Below are 17,097 nucleotides of genomic sequence, written 5' to 3'. Positions count from 1 at the left end.
TAAGAGCTGAGAAGTTAAAAATCAGAAAGTCCGCGAGGCTGGAGCCTCTGAGCCCCCAGAAAGCAAACCAGAAAGCTCAGCCTGGATTTTGCAGGAAATTTAATCTTAAACATGGAGGACCTGGCACCGGCTCTACCAGGCAGGTTTACGTCCGTTCTCTTTGGAACGTAAAGCTGCACACCAAGAATGGGGTCCCTGGAGTTTGCAGAGGGGCTAAGAGGGCAGTGGTGCTGGGCGACTGGGTCCGAGTCCTTGGGCGGCCGGGAGGAATGTGGGTCTCACTCTCCAAGGAGCAGTGGCTTTGGAAGAGGGACCCCCTGCAACAACAGGACAGACCCTGGCAAGGGGAGATCCAGGTCCACTCCTGGGCGGGGCAGCAGGCACGGGGAGCTGAAGACCGGAACCAGGGGCAGCATTCCTCCTGCTCCAGCCTCCATCCCCAGCCTTCAGTCACGTTCACGGCCAGCCTGTCTCTCCCGTGCAAGGCAGGACAAGAGTCCCGGAACCAGGCCTGGCCCTTCTGCGAGCAGGGAGCCAGCTGCAAACGGAGCAGGCCCAGGCCATCGTGGCCACCCAGGAAACGTGCTCACACCTCTCACGGGGGCGTGGCCCCCACACCTCTCACGGGGGCGTGGCCCCACACCTCTCACAGGGGCGTGGCCCCCACACCTCTCACGGGGGCGTGGCCCCGTGCTGCGCCCGCTGTCAGGATCTTCAGGCACCTGTTAAGTTCAGCTCTCGCCCGACGTCGCAGAAGTTCTGGGTGCATTCCAGGCTCTTCTCTCCTGCGTGGCAGAAACTGAACGATCAGCAGTCGGGGAGAGAGGAACTCAGGCAAATTAAGAGGAAAGTCACGGCAAGACACCGCTGAGTGACAGACAATGCACTCCCCTGCGCTGGTGCGTGGAGAGTCAGCCGCGTGTCCCCCCGGGAGGTGACAGAGCAGCCACCCCCACATCTCACTGCGTGACATGCCCTGGCCGGGACACTTTCCTGCCCTGCCTCACCCCGTGAGGCTCCCGGGAATACCTGGCACGTGAGCCAGCACCCAGCACCCGCGGCCGGTCAGCAGGTGGCAGTGTGCTGACGCCAGTGGGTGCCACAAGGTGCTGGCACGAGGGCCTGCCCAGCCTCTGCCAGGGGCCCCCAGGTCAGCCGAGGCCCTCCTGAGTGGACAGACGCTGAATGGAAGCTGCAGGGTGTCTCGGAAGAGCTCGCTCTCGCTGCAGTTACAGGCCAGCACTTGTGGTCGCAGACACACGCGTGGGGGTGCAGGGTGGGAATCTGCAGTGTGCAGCCGGCTCCGTGTGGAGGCTGACGGTGCTCCCTTTGCTCATAGGGACCGCCCCGCACCCTTTAGTCATGACTACCCTTGTCCTTCAAGCCAAGACCCCGCCCCCTCCAGCATGGAACCTTCCTTGCAACCCCTCCTCTCCTTCTTTGGGTCATTCCAAGCTCTCCGGTAACCACCAGCCTGTGTCATAATTGATTATCCCAAAGCCCAGCTTCCTCCTGCAATGGGACCCCTCCAGGGCCCTGACAAGGTCTGCTTGTATAAATGCAAAAAATAGAGCTGTTTTTAAAAAAAAATGTTAAAAAGACTGGAACAGGCTTCCCCTCGCCCTTGACTTTGGTCTTCGCCAGGGAGGTTGTGGTGGTTGACACTGTGTGGGGGGGGGGGAGTGACAGTGTCAATTCCAAGGCCAGACCCAGGAGACGTCCCACATTCCTGCTGGCCCTTTTGTGTCTCTGCTACTGGCAAGGAAGAACCTGCAAGTCCAGGGGAGAGGGGTGGGGCTGCCTCAGCCAACCCAGGCCTGGGATAAGAACACCGCAGGGCCCAGCCCTGGACGAGCCACGGAGACACAGCAGTAGTGCAGTGGCTGTGCACCACAGGCTTTTGTGGTTGCTTCTCACACGGCGCGATGGCGGCGACAATTCCCGCATCCGTTTCTGATTTCTGGATCTATTCAGCCACTCACAACAAAATGCCTTCGACTGCATGATTTGTAGAATGGCGTGAATTTGCTGCTCACACCCCTGGCAGCTGGGACGTCCAAGCCCAAGGTGCCAGCAGACTCAGGGTCTGCAGAGGGCTGCGCTCCGCCTTGAAGATGCTTTCCCATGGAAGCCCCACAGGGTCCCGACCTCACAGGAAGTGGGGGCTCTGCACTGACAAGGGGACTGAGCCCACTCCCGAGGATGGGGCCGTCCCCACCTAACCATTCCCCAAGGACTCAAACTCCAAACACACTGTGATATTCAGCAGGACACCAACACTCAGACCACAGCAACTGAATTACTTCTGTACTGTGTAAATCGCCACAAACTGAGTGACGTGAACCAATGCCAATGAATTCACTGCTCGCAGGCTTCCTGGGTCAGCAGCAAGGGGACCAGCCAGCTGGGCCCTGAGGCCAAAACCAGGGTAGCAGGTGGCATCTGGAGTTGGGATCTCATCCAGGGCCGAGGTCCCTCTTCCAGGATCCTCGGTTATTGGCGGAATTCAGTTCCTGGTGACTGTGGACTGATTCTCTCCAATCTGTCCCATGCCCCGATCACAGGCCCTAACTCAGCAGGGTATTTCGATTCGTCCAGGCCTCTCTGCTTATAAAAGTTCACTGGGTCAGGTCAGGCCCACCCAGGACAATGTCCCTTTTCATTATCTCTAAGTTGATGGACTGGGGACCGTAATCACAGCTGCGGAGTCCCTTCCTCTTGCCATGTAACCTGACCAGGGCCCTGCCATGCTTTGTAGCCCAAGGCTGGGTCCCATTCTTCTTCTTTTTTTTTTTTTTTTTTTTGAACTCTTAGCAACCTAGACATGGTTTTTGTTTGCTTGTTTGTTTTTAAAGATTTATTTATTTATTTGACAGTCAGAGTTACACAGAGAGAGGAGAGGCAGAGAGAGATCTTCCATCTGCTAGTTCACTCCCCAGATGGTCGCAACGGCCGGAGCTGCCCCAATCCGAAGCCAGGAGCCAGGAGTTTCTTCCAGGTCTCCCACACAGGTGCAGGGGCCTAAGGACTCAGGCCATCTTCTGCTTTCCCAGGCCATAGCAGAGAGCTGGATCAGAAGAAGAGCAGCCGGGACTAGAACAGCGCCCACCTGGGATGCCAGTGCTTCAGGCCAAGGCATTAACCCGCTGCTCCACAGCGCCAGCCCCGGGTCCCATTCTGATGCAGGGGTTTTGTAAGGAGTGGGCAGGGGATCGGGGCAGGAGTCCTGGAGGACATCACAGACTGGTGCAAACTCCCAGCCTCCTTGCCTGTGGTTGTACGGAGCCTTGTGTGCACCCAGCTAACTGTATCTTTACGAAGACTACATACTGGCCTCGGCGCACTTCCATCTCCAAACGCGATGAAGTTTTTGGATCCCCCCACCTTTCCTCTCCCATGGGAGTCTGACAGCACACGCTTCCGGAAAGCCCTGCCCACTTGCTGCCAACACACCAAACCCCAGGTCACAGCAGATCCTCGTAGGTCGGGGCAGAGGGCAGCAGGTAGAGAGAACCCGGAACATGGGCCAGGAGGTACCAGGGAAGTGTGGCCCCTGCAGCTCAGGATCCACCTCGCCCTCCCCCCCCCCCAGCCCCCTGGATGCAGCCAGGAGTCCACTGTGACTGGACAGGGAAAAGCACACCGTGCTGGGGCATGCGCTGTGATGCAGTGGGTTAAAGCCCCAGCCTGCAGTGCCGGCATCCCATACTGGCGCTGGTTTGAGTCCCGGCTGCTCCCCTTCCGCTCCAGCTCCCTGTTATGACCTGAGAAAGCAGCAGAGGACGACCCAAGTCCTTGTGCTATCAGAAAACAGACCCCTAAATATTATATGAAAATGTGGCCCCTTAAAGTTCCCCAGAAGTGGCATCTGGGGTGCTACCAGAATTTGGGGTGCCATAGGATGTCGCCATGGGCTTATTAATAAATCCCCAATATTAATAAGCCCAAGAGGGTTCTTGCCTAATATTTAGAGAAGAATTCTAAATACTAGCACAGATAAACGAGGCAGCATGGTAGGTTTCAGGCTTTTATTTAGTGAGAAAGATGCATAGGAGAGCGAGAGCTTTATCTAAGAGAGAGAGGTGAATCTGGGTTCATACCGAGCACCAGGAACCAGCCACGTGGAGGAGCATCCAGGCCAGGAAGCCTAGGGCTGGTGGCCCAAAGGCCAGGAGCCTCCGCCCTGGAGGTGCAGGGCTACTGCCAGCCCCCTCCTGGCTAGAGGCCAGGGTGAAGGGGAAGGGAGGGACACACCGTGTACCAGGCTTTTAACCCACTTCCAAAGGGGAATGGTTAATTAACCTGATTGGCTGGTGGGCACCCAGGTGTGGCCAGGCAGGGGCATAAGGTCACACAGGGGCGTGGTGAAGGCGTGGTCTTCCAGCTCACAAACCTAATCAGTTTTAGCCTGTGTGCCTGCCTACTTCACTTGGGCCCCTGCACCCACATGGAAGACCCAGAAGAAGCTCCTGGCTCCTGGCTCCTGGCTTCAGATCCGCTCAGCTCTGGCCATTGCAGCCATTTGGGGAGTGAACCAGTGGATGGAAGACCTCTTTCTCTGTCTCTACATCTCTCTGCAACTCTTTCAAACAAATAAAATAAATCTTTAAAAGGAATTTTTAAAAAGTAAGCTGTATTATAACTGGCTCTAGGGTCAGACACAAAAATTTAAACTCTGTTCTTCCAATTTTCCAGTCATAACCAGTTGTTCCAGTCACGCACAGGCACACACACGCACACAGTGAATTCCCATCCCTTCTACCGTGAACACTGATGCTTTGGGTTGGACTGCCCTAACTGGCATCCTGGCTCCACCAGTTTTTGGCCTTACGTGACTCTAACTTCTCTGGGCTCCACTCTCCTTGCGTCTAAAACAACATGCAATAATAGCAATGATGACCATCGCAGCAAGAGGGACACCTGCTATTAGAGTTCTGAGGTTCACTGCAATAATATTTGCAAGGAGACTGGCACAGGACTTGGCAGAGACCTTGGTCAGTGGCCAAAGTCTGATTTCTGTCACTCATCCATTCTTCTGTTGGTCGCTTTGTCACACTATGCAAGACACACGGGTAAATCAGACACAGTCCTTAATCTCAGGGAGTCCTGAGCGGGATACAGAATAAAAGAACTACTTGAATGTGGTTCTTTCAATGTTCTTTCTTTCCTCAAAGAGAAAAAAGAAGCTAGAAGCTTAGGGAGATGCAAGGAGGGTAAACAGATGAGAATGGGACCTGGGGGTGGGGACAGGAAGTGACTGAAGAGAAGAGACAGGGAGGAGACTTCAATATTCTAGATTTGCTCCTACTGCTCGCTCTCTCTTAGGGCGAGAAGCCACCGCGGGCAGGGCTGAGCGGTCAGCCTCAGAGCACTGCAGAGGCGCCGCCTCTGAACCGGGGGTCCCAGCAAGGAAGGCACCCCTCCAAAAAAACCGGGCGAAGCTCCCAGCACCCCGCCTGCTCCGTCTCCAGCCTCCTGGTTTCAACCTGCCTGTTCCATGCAGAGGCAAATGGCTCTGTCCTAGTGGTGAATGAGAACCAGAGGCCTGGGTGAGGCAGGGGTGCATTCCTCCCCCAGCCATCCCCGGGTCCCCTGAATCACAGCCGGGCGGGTTTGGGTAGTGAGCCATCGCCTCCCGGGTGAGTAATGAGGGACCGTCTTCCATACATTTTCCCCGTGAGCTGGATGGCAAATTCAATTAGTTATCTCGGAGGACAACCCGTAAATATTATCAGGACGTAAAATATTGCGGGCATTTGGAAAGGAAATACATTCATCTAAATATTGATGTTTTTCAACTGAGAATTGGAATTTCAGAGCAAAAAGCGGCTCAAGATACAACTTGTGCAGGCTTCCTGGGTCCGCGAGGCGCGATGGAGGGCCCGGCAGGATCCGTTTGGTTCGCTCGTCCATCCTGCCAGTCAGGAGAGGGACAGGATCAGAGGAGGCCTCTCTGCCAGACCCGGGGAAGGCCTGGGAGTTGGAAACCACAGCACAGTCGCTAAGATTGGAGACTGTGCAACTGAAGAGTATGTGAAAAAGACAGGCAAGCCGACCACTTACACCTGGGTGCTGACTGTGAGGGCAGCGGAGCCCAGGGCTCTGGGGAGGACTTAGCCTGGCCGCAGGGGCATCAGGGAAGGCTGCCTGGAAGGGGTCACTTCTGAGCGATGAAGGAGCATCATCAAGTACGGGCCTGGCACCTGCCAGGTGTGTTCGGCCTACGCCTGTGCACGAAGAGGGGACGCTGAGGGCGTTTGGAGTCGCTGTTCACAAGGGCTGGAGACGCCAGCACCTCCTTCGAAGGCCAAGCTGGTCCTTTAAGTAAGGAACCAGGGGCAAGACTGCAGGGGGGGCGGCGACTGTGGCAGCCTGCTCCGTGCGTGCTGTGCACGTGCAGGGCCAATCATTCCTGCTGCCGGAGCTTTCAACACTTCCGAAGGAAGCTGAGCCCAGATCTGAGCTCCCAGTCTGTGTGAGTCAGCCACCCATTCACATGCTGGGCCGTGTTGGGGTGCGGTGGGTTAGGCTGCCGTTTGTAAGGTCGGCGTCGCACACTGGAACACCAGGTCGAGTCCCGGCTGCTCCACTTCCTTCCTCTCCAGCTCCCTGCTAATGTACCCGGGAGGGCAGCAGCACACGGCCCAAGACGGTTCCTGCCACGCATGTGGTGGCGCAGGAGCTCGGGTCAGCCCTTAGTGTGTCGGGCATTTGGGGAGTGAACCAGCAAATGGAAGATCTCTCTCTCTCTCCCTCCCTCCCTCTCCCTCTCTGCCTCCCTCCCTCCCTCCCTCCCTCCCTCCCTCTCTCCCTCCCTCCCTCCCTCCCTCCCTCCCTCCCTCTCTCCTTCCCTCCCTCTCCCTCTCTCTCTCTCCCTCCCTCTCTCCCTCCCTCCCTCTCCCTCTCTCTCTCTCCCTCTCTCCCTCCCTCCCTCTCTCTCTCTCTCCCCCTCTCTCCCTCTCTCCCTCCCTCCCTCTCCCTCTCTCTCCCTCCCTCTCTCCCTCCCTCCCTCTCTCCCTCTCTCCTTCTCCCCCCATCACTCTACCTTTTGAATAAATATATAAATTAGACACCTTCCAGAATCCAACTCTACACATCTGTGGTGTGCTTGTGACTCTTAGCCTGTCGATGTGTGAGTTCTGCTTAGCCAGCCGGGAAACCTTAGTGGATGCTGTACTTCTATTCAATATTCCCCAACGCTGACTGCGGAGACAGGGCGTGGGGTTAAGAAGCACATGCCTGCTGTCGGCATTGCCACACCTGGTGTCGGCACCACCACGCCTGGGCCAGCGCTGTGATGCGGCAGGGGGAGCTGCCGCTTGCAATGCCAGCATCCCATGTCAGAGCGCAGGCGCGAGTCCCAGCTGCTCCATGTCCCACTCAGCCCCCTGCTGACGCACCTGCATGATGCCCCAAGCGCTTGCGCCCCTGCCACCCATGCGGAACACCCAGATAGAGTGTTGGGTTCCTGGCTTTGGTCTGCCCTAGCTCCAACTGTTGCAGCCATTTGTGGAGTGAACCAGCAGATGGAAGATTTCTCTCTCTCTCTCTCTCTCTCTCTCTCTCTCTCTCTCCCTTTCTCTCTTTCTGTAACTGTGCTTTTCAGATAAATAAATAAATCTTTAAAAATATTTTACTGAATATTTCTATTTCACTGAAATAAAATTAAATGTACGGATGGTGAGAAACTGAACCGGATAGCAAGCTAAGGTGAAGTCGCACACGCAAGTCACACACGGGAAGTGGAGGAAACCTGGCATTCGGGAAGCTGCCTGGCTGAGAGGTTGCGTGTGTGTGTGTGTGTGTGTGTGTGTCTGGGGTGGGAGTGGGGAAGACTGCAAATCAGAAAGAGAAAGGGGCCAGGTCCTGAGCCTTGGCAGGCAGGCAAGGAGTGCGGACGTCATCCTGAACCTGATTTCTGAGCACTGAGGCAGGTTTCCCCACCTCTCTGTGACTCCACTTCCCCAGCTGTAGAATGGGACAATAGGAGCGCCTGCTTCATAAGGTCACCGTAAGAACCCCTCGAGGAGAGGAGACACACTGAGAAAGGGGCCAGGCGGGCACCAAGCACTCCGCGCGGCTAGCCACAGTCACGCCCGGCAGCACTGACCTGCCTCTGCCCAGAGCATGCTGGGAGCGGAGCCCCGCCAGACCAGCCGTGGCCCCGCACTAAGCAAATGCACCAAGAACTGGAGGGAAAAAGTTCCTGACTTTCTGTAACCTTTCCTTGGAGTTCAGGTTATTTCTTTAATGCATTTGTCTGCTTTAAAATTGTCTCCTTAGCCTCTCAAGGGAAACCAATATAATACACCATCACATCTCTCACCGGAGAAAAGAGAACACTTACTCTTAATAGGTGGCAATTTTGCCAGATGTTATTGACATAGTAAGTGCGAAATTTCCGCGATACTCAATGCAGAGTGCAGCAGATTAAAGAACAATGAGGCACGGAGCAAAATGAAGTTTCAAAAGCCGCGGTGTCAAAGTCGGAAGGTGTGAAAAAATCGCATCTCCGCCACCCTATTAAGAGCAAGTTCACTAATTACTCTACCCACACAAATCTCCACGAGCATCCAGAGACAGGGAAGGTTCCCAAGTGCTTTCGTCCCCTCCTGCTTGTCAGCTTTTCGGTGGCAGGAGAGAGAGAGATAGAGAGAGAGAGGGAGAGAGAGAGAGATGGAGAGAGAGAGAGAGAGAGAGATGGAGAGACAGAGAGATGGAGAGACAGAGAGAGACAGAGAGAGGAGAGAGAGGAGAGAGAGGAGAGAGAGAGAGAGAGAGAGAGGCTGGGCCCTCTTCCGTCCCCTCAGTGCAGAAGCCCAGGGAAGCCCAAGCGAGAGAAGATGGGTTAAAGGTGTCTCCGACAACTTCCAGCGCCTCTGCTGGCCAGTAGCAAGGCTTTGTCCACACCCGGGTATCAACAGGCCGGACCCTTTATGGGGTGCAGGACAGGCACTGCGTCCCCGCAATGCACCTAGGACGTGGGCATCACAGCCACCCCCTTCCCCAGCTGTGCTGGAGACAGGAAACTGAAATGAGCCACAGAGAATTTCGTGGCTGGTGCCTCTCAGACCTGGGTGCCCGCGACGAGCCCTCTGTCCCCCGGTTCTCATGCCCTGCCTCTTCTTTCTGATGTGTCCGTGGATTTAAATTGCTTTCAATTTTTAAAAAGATCATTGCATTTATCTGAAAAAGAGACAGAGAGAGAGAGAGAGAGACACAACTGCCATCTGTCTGGTTCACTCCCCCAAAAGCGGGGGCTGGGCCAGGCTGAGTCCAGGAGCCAGGAGCCCCATCCCCGTCTCCCACTTGGAGGCAGGGACCCAGCCACTCGAGCCGTGGGCGCTGCCTCCACAGTGCACAGTGCAGGCAGCTGGGATGGGAGTGGAGCTGAGAGTGGAAGCCAGGGCCTCTGGGGTGGGCTGCAGGCGGCCGGAGCAGTCTTAGCCCCTTTAGGTTGTTTTACAGACAGTGGAAGCCCTTTCCCGATTTAAATGTGAGACCAAGATCCGAAACACAGAAAGCAGGGCAGTTCTGCTTGGAGCTGGGAGAAGTGAGAATGTCCTGGTCCCACGTATTCCTGGCTCTGTTTCCTCTCTGCTGTGGGGGCTCCTGAGTGGACCCTGCAGAGGCTTTGTATCAGGGAGCATGGGTGAGTGTGAGTGTGTGTGCCCCAAACGCACACTCATACACACACAGACATGCACCATACACACACTCACACACACAGATGTGGACCCCAAACGCATACTCATACACACACACACTTACACACACACACACACAGAAGTGGGCCCCAAATGCACACTCACACACATACACCACACACTCACTCATATACACACTCACACACATAGACATGCACCATACACACACTCACACACACATATAGCACACACACTCATACACATACACACATGCACCACACACACACAGACATGCACCACACACACACTCATACGTACACAGACATGCACCATACACACACTCACACACACAGAGATGTGGGCCCCAAGCACACACTCATACACACAGATGTGCACCACACACACTCATACACACAGAAGCAGGCCCCAAATGCACACTCACACACACAGACATACAGCACACACACATATGTACACAGACATGCACCACACACACACATATGTACACAGACATGCACCATACACACACACACACAGATGTGGGCCCCAAGCACACACTCATACACACAGATGTGCACCACACACACTCATACACACAGACGTCCCACATACATACACTCACACGCACACACACGCATATGTGAGGGGAAAGGGCCCGTGGGATTCCTAGTCTCAAAGAGACTTCTAACTCTCCCGCACTTAAAAGGCAAACCTCTGATACATACATCACACTGACCCAGCCACGGAGCCCCACTTAAGGCCTCTGACAAAAGCATGCGTTTGTTTATAATCCTGAGATTCAGGAAAACCCCACAATCTCCGACAACAGACAGACACCCCCGGCTTAGTTTTTAAATTAAGCTTTTTTATTTGGAGAGCAGCGCAGAGCAGCAGGCGGCTGTCAGAGGCCACGGGGAGAGGCCGCGTGCCCGTCCTCCTCCCCGGCGCCGGGGCCGCCCCACAGACCAGAGTACAGCACCTTCAGATCTCCCGGTTCTCCCCTCGCCGTGTGCGGCGCGTGGCCAGCTCGTGACAGCAGCTGTCAATGGAACACTCCTCCAGGTAAAAGCGCCGGCTTTCTCTGGGGGAAAACTGAGCAGAAACGAGGCACAGCCCGGCTCATTCTGAACGCAGCACATCCAAACAGACCTTGACCCCGAACAAGCTGACTCCAGGGTCCAAAGCCAGGGGCGCGTCCGTGGGGACAGCTTCAAGGCCCAGCCCGGGGGGTAACCACTGCTCATTGCACTTGCTCACATGGAGACAGCGCGGGGAGCCCAGGCCGCTTCATAGACGAGAATTCCTGCCCTTGAGGGTAGCTGGGAGGCAAAGAGGGGGAAGCGCTGACGGAGTGGGCGAGAGAGACGCCTGGCCTGCATTTAGCAAGCCCGTGGCTCCAAATGGTTTCTGCTCTGATCGCCACTGACCCCTCAGTTGAGCAGGTGGCAAGATCAGAAATGCAGTGACGTCAGGCAGTGCTGCCTTCCGGGGGCGTTCCTTTGTCAGCATCCCGGAGCCCCAAACATCCCTCATCCCGCAATGTCCTTCCCGCTATGACATCCCCAGCTCTCCCCACACACGGACCCACTCAGCTCCAGCACGAGAATCTGCTCAGTGCAGGATGGGGCATGAGGTCAAGTGCAATCCCACCCCCACAGGTGGGGAAACTGGGGCCCCCAAACCAGCGGGGATTTCGCATCTGCCCGAGAGGAGACGGGGGCTGGAGCCAGGTGAGGAGGTGGCGTCCGGGACACAGCCGAACAGTCACAGCCTCTGGGCTGCTTGCAGGCCAATCTGAAAAAGCCAGGCCCAGCTGAGCAGCTGCAGTCTGTCTGTCCTCGGTCTGCAGAACCAGCCAGTCACTAGTCCTCGCAGAACGTTGTCCCGAAGCCTGGCAGAGATGACCACGTGGGACTCTCTGGAGAGATGCCTGTTCATAACTGACATGTCGGGTGTAGCGCTTTCTTACAGAGCACACCGTCTTCACACACGTGTGACACAGGTCTGATCCCACCTGCGTGACACGGGGCCTGCCAAATCTTCATCTGGAAGTTTTCACGTGAGATGAGGGTGAGCCGGGGGGCAGGGCAGAAGTTCAGATCTGTGGATGGAACGTTAAGGGGCTCCTACCCAGCAAATGGAAAAAAAAAATAGTCCTTGTGTGTGGTTTAATTATATCACATCCAGGAACCTAAAGATATTTCCCGTTTGGGCGCCGGTTCGTGTCCCGGCTGCTCCACTTCTGATCCAGCTCCCTGCTGTGGCCTGGAAAAGCAGTAGAAGATGGCCCAAGTCCTTGAGCCCCTGCACCCACATGGGAGACCCGGAAGAAGCTCCTGGCTCCTGGCTTCGGATTGGCGCAGTTCTCGCTGTTGCAGTCAATTGAGGAATGAATCAGCGAATGAAAGACTTCTCTCTCTCTCTCTCTCTCTCTCTCTCGCTCGGTCTCCCTCCCCTCTGTCTCTGTGGAACTCTGACTTTCAAATAAATAAATAAACCTTAAAAAAAATCCAGCAAGGCTGTGTTGAGCGGCCGCACTGTTCTGGAATGCTTCTCTGCAGACTGTATTTAATTATCTGAGAGGCAGAGACAGAGAGGCAGGCAGAGCTCCCATCCGCTGGTTCATTCCCCAGATGTCTGCAACAGCCGAGGCTGGCCTGGGCTGCAACCCAGAACGCCATGCAGGTCTCCCATGTGGCGACAGGGATCCAGGAGCCTGAAGCAACACCACTGCCTCTCAGAGTCTGCAGCCACAGACGCTGCAGTCGGGAGCTGGAGCTGTGCCTGGAACCCAGGCGCTCTGATGTGGGCTAGAAGCACCTTAACCATTGGTCCAAGCACCTGCCCATGCCCTTGGCACTCTAAGAGGTACAGGCACCATGGCAGGATGACAGGGAAGACCCCAGCCTCACAGAGAGTGCCATCAAGTGGAAGGATAGACACAGGAAACACCCCCCACCACCACCACCATGAGGCCCCACTGAGTTATTTATTCTTCCGTTTGTTGAGACAACAAATGCTGACTGCGTACCTCTTCTATGCGGGGAGCTCAGGAGTTCGGCTAACGTGTGTCCAGGAGCCCACGTGCCGGCAGGGACAGACCTCGCTTGGCAGCAGCGAGCTCGCAGGAACTGGCCGTGGTGCTGGACTCGGGCTCAGGCCGACCTGAGTGACCAGACCCAGGTGAGCAGCAGGTGCGGCGCTCACCTAACCTCAGGTCGGGTTCCACATCAGTGTGCCGGCGTTCAAGTTCTCGCTCTGAGTCTGGCTTCCTCTCAGTGCACACCCTGGGAGGCAGCAGGCAATGTTCCAAATAGCTGGGTCCTTGCCACCCACGAAAGAAACTCAGATTGAGTTCTGGGCGCCTGGCTTCAGCCTGGCCCAGTCCAAGCTGTTGTGGCCCTCTGGGGAGTGAACCAGCAGATGGGGGTTTTCTCTGACTGTATCTGTCTGTCTCTCCCTCTCTCTCAAAAAAAAAAAAAGAAAGAAAGAAAGAAAGAAAGAAAGAAAGAAAGAAAGAAAAAAAAAAGAAAGAAAAGAAAAGAAAAGAAAAGAAAAGAAAAGAAAAGAAAAGAAAAGAAAAGAAAAAGAAAAAAGAGGCCTGACCTCCATGAAGGACTTAGTGGACAGACGGTGCAGCTTCAGGCCCCTCCTGCCAGGGCCGCCCCCTCCCCTCCTGAGACTTTAGGTTTCTCTGAATTCTGGTCGCTGTCGCTGTTACACAGCTCAGCTCCATTCAGGTCTTATGGGGTAGCAGCTTCCACAATGGCTGTCGCTAGGTGCGTCATCATCTCTACTGATGCTCCGAACTCTGCCTGCGCTGTGTCCCCTCGTTCACTCTCCCGACTACCTTTTGGACATGCCCTGGTCTCCAGCAGGTCCCTCCTGATCTCTCAGCCATGCAGAAGCACTGGTATACATATAGATAGATGGATATAGATACAGATACAGATACAGATGCAGATGTAGATATAGATATAGATTAGATATAGATATGGATTAGTTATAGATATAGATGTAGATATAGATACAGATACAGATATAGATATGGATGTAGATATAGATGTAGATGTAGATATAGATTAGATATAGATATGGATGTAGATATTGATACAGATGTAGATATAGATTAGATATAAATATGGATGTAGATATAGATATAGATGTAGGTATAGATTAGTTATAGATTAGATATAGATATGGATGTAGATATTGATACAGATGTAGATATAGATTAGTTATAGATTAGATATAGATATGGGTGTAGATGTAGATATGGATGTGTGTACAGAAATAGATTAGATATAGATGCATTGGGGCAAGGGAACAGCAAAGACGTAGCAAACTTGCCCAGCTCTGCGGTCTAAAAACTCTGTGTGGGGAAAGTGTGTGGGCCAAGTCCAGGGGCTGGTTGCTAACACAAAGGGCCCGCAATGCACAGCGCACACCACAGGCGTCGCCCGGCCCGGCGCCAGATCGCCGAGTACGGAGGAGGCAGGGAAGTCCACCGGTGCACGGTGAGTCTTCGTAGAGTCTTCTTTCCACTTCCCCTTGACTCTCGAGCGTCCAGACACTCTAGGACAGGAAAAAACAAACATACAGCTTTGTAAAAACTTTTTAAAAAGCATATTCAGATAAGGAAGCTCTTCTTAGAGCCAATGAAGCTAAAAAGACGTTTTACAAATAAGCGAATGGCAGGCTTGGCCGACCGCACGCGGCCACCGAGACAGCACACACCGGTGGGGTAGAGCGGGCCTGGGAGCCAGGGCTCCACACTCGGGGGGCACTTCCTCTCCCCAAGCTTGGGGCAGTCGCTAGTAATCCGAGAATACCCGTGTTTTACCCATAGCCCCAGGTTGCCAAATCTCATCTCTAACAATTTTTGGAAAGTCTCCCCTATCCTTGGCAGCGCCGAAACGTCCCATCCCCCATTTACCATCCCGCCCACCCCCGCTGCTTTGTATCCACCTGACGATGTCACAATCAGCCTCAGCCTCCCTTCTAACTTCTTTTCCTTCCACTCAACAGCTTGCGTTTCCCAGCCCTCCTGAACACTTTGTCCTCTGATTGGCATCGCCCAAAGTTTCCTGGGGGCAGTTGGGTGGGCTCAGCTGGTTCCTGCTGACGCAGCGCGGGGGAGACTTTCAAACAGGCAGATGTCAGGCGCCAAGCTGGGGTCACTTCCCAGGGTCAAGGGGACTCTGGGAGACAGGGAGAGGACAAGTCTGATGGCAGAAACACTCACAGTCGTGTGGCTGCAAGGGACAGGGTGGGGGATAAAGAGGAATAAAGAGGCCAGGAATAGAAAGACTCAGAGATGAGTCAGAGGGTGAGGAGGATGGCAGAGGGCAGGCGACACCCACGCGATGACAAACCCGCCGACTCTCCAGGTGGAAAATGTCAACGCATCTGGAGGCTCCGACCCTCACTCCGAAAATGCAAACTACCCAGGTGAGTGGGCACACCGGTGCAGGTGCACCCACACGTGTCTTGCAGTTCATTCCTGCTCCACATTTCCAGACGCATGACCAGGGTGGGGTATTAGCTAAGGCTGTTGCTGAGCTGCTTGGTCTATAACAAGGAGACGGTGGCTCAAAATTGCAACCTGGGCTTTGGGCTCAAAAAGCATGGATTCAGATCCTGGTTTCTGGACTTCCTGTGTGAGCTCAGGCAAGTGACCTTAATGCCTCAGTGTTCCCATCTGTAAAGTGGGAGTCACAGTAGCTGGCATCTTCCCCAGCTCAGGAGAGCCTAACCCAGCAGCAGCTGGCAAGTGGCCAAAGCTGTTGAAACGGTTTTACTGTCGTTGCTGTTATATCTTCAAGGCTTGTTACAGTGAGAATGGACTAGAACCACTTGTGTCTGAGCTGTGGGTAGCAAGAATCAAGGAAATCGAGCCTCCATGTTGTCCCGTCATTTGTCCTCTAACTGAATGATTTCCTTGAAATGGTAACACGCTTCGAGAGCTTCCTGATAGGAAAAGGAAGGACCGGACCAGTGTAACCTGTGGGATACATCGCTGGCTCTTGCCCCTGCTGGTCCAGGCCAGATGCACCTACAGATTCTGAGCCCAGACCCAGAGAGACATGCGGTGTAGACCCAGAGAGACACGCGGTGTAGACCCAGAGCAGCTGTCGAGATTGTGCTCTGAAAATGCTGATTCCTTGTACCGGACAGCTCCGGTCAGTGCACTGCTAACGACAATACAGCAATGAGGAGCATACACAGCTTGCTAAACATCTGGAAATCCACGACCATAAATCGGTGTTTGTATTCCTTGTAAAATCTTACTTCTGACGCTGTTAGCATGTTCTGCTCCTATCCAGAGACTTTTTTTCTGAAATGCTCTTCTCCAAACGCCCAGCTGCCTCCTCTTTGTCTGCCCCAGTGGCCCGAGGTCTCCCAGCCTGTCCCTGCTTCCCCGACTGGCCTCACTCCATCATGCTGCAGCAGCCTGTCCTTGTCGGCATCCTTCTCTGCACGCCGAGGGCTTCTAGGGGATGACCCAGGCCTTGTCCGTTTCTCTGTCCTGCGCCTGCACACGACACAGGCAGGTGGACACGGTAGATGGACAGCTGAGTGGAGAAGCAGGGGGACCCCGAGGCAGAAGCCACCAGTGGTGTAAGAGACACGGAGTAGAGGCTGACAACAGGTCAGGGGACTGCGGAAATGCAGACGCCAAGCCGGTGAAGCCAGGTCATCCAGTCGCTCTGGATCCAGCCGTTCTGGGTGCTAGCAGTGCCGTCTGCCCTGGTGCTGTGCGACTTTCTTGAACTGAGATCCTCAAAAGAGCCAGACACCAATCGCACTGAAAAACCATGCCTGTCCGAAGCTAAGACAAAGGTGTTTGAAAACTCAAGACATCAGAAGACGAGCAGGTGTTCAGCTACTATTGAAGAGGCCCAGTTCCCACATGGGAGTGCTGGGGTCAAGTCCCAGCTAAATCCGCTTCCAGCTCGCTGCTACCGCAGACCCTGCGGGCAGAAGCGATGGCTCAGCACCCGGGTTTTGCCACTCCCCTGAGAGACCGGGATTCCATTCCCAGCTCTTGTTTCCAGGTCCAGCCTTGTCCTGGTTGTCAGGGAGCAAACAAGGGAATGGGAGCTCTCTCTCTCTCTCTCTCTCTCTCTCTCTCTCTTTAAAACATGTTAGGGGAAACAAACAAAAAACAACCCGTGCCTGAAAATCCTCTAAGAATCCAGAATTCTGCAGGCTGTCCAGGTTGGAAAAGCTCCTCTGACTCCCCTGAATCTGGCTCAGAGCCTGACACCACATACACCCTTCCCACCACGCATGCTCCCAGGGGCGCCCAAGCCTGTGTATTTCAGAGTCAAAGCCTTACTGGGGGGTCAGCATTGTGGCAGGTGTAGCTGCAGCCTGCAGTACCACCATCCCATGTGGGCACCAGTTCGAGTCCCGGCTGCACCTCTTCTGATCTGCTATGGCCTCT

At 54.7% G+C, this 17,097-nt stretch overlaps 1 long non-coding RNA gene across 1 annotated transcript; it reads right to left on the bottom strand.

The window, feature by feature from the left end:
- Nucleotides 1-10,514: 10,514 nt before the first annotated feature.
- LOC127487979 (uncharacterized) lies at nucleotides 10,515-14,583 on the bottom strand. Its single transcript, XR_007915357.2, has 3 exons — nucleotides 14,385-14,583; nucleotides 12,679-14,222; nucleotides 10,515-11,748 (listed from the first exon to the last, which is right to left on the bottom strand). It is a non-coding gene; the product is annotated as an uncharacterized lncRNA (long non-coding RNA).
- Between the last annotated feature and the right edge of the window lie 2,514 nt (nucleotides 14,584-17,097).

Source organism: Oryctolagus cuniculus, chromosome 20 (genome assembly GCF_964237555.1).
Source record: "Oryctolagus cuniculus chromosome 20, mOryCun1.1, whole genome shotgun sequence".
NCBI lineage: Eukaryota > Metazoa > Chordata > Mammalia > Lagomorpha > Leporidae > Oryctolagus > Oryctolagus cuniculus.
Note: the sequence above shows the minus strand (reverse complement) of the source record. Positions and strands in the feature narration are given on the sequence as shown.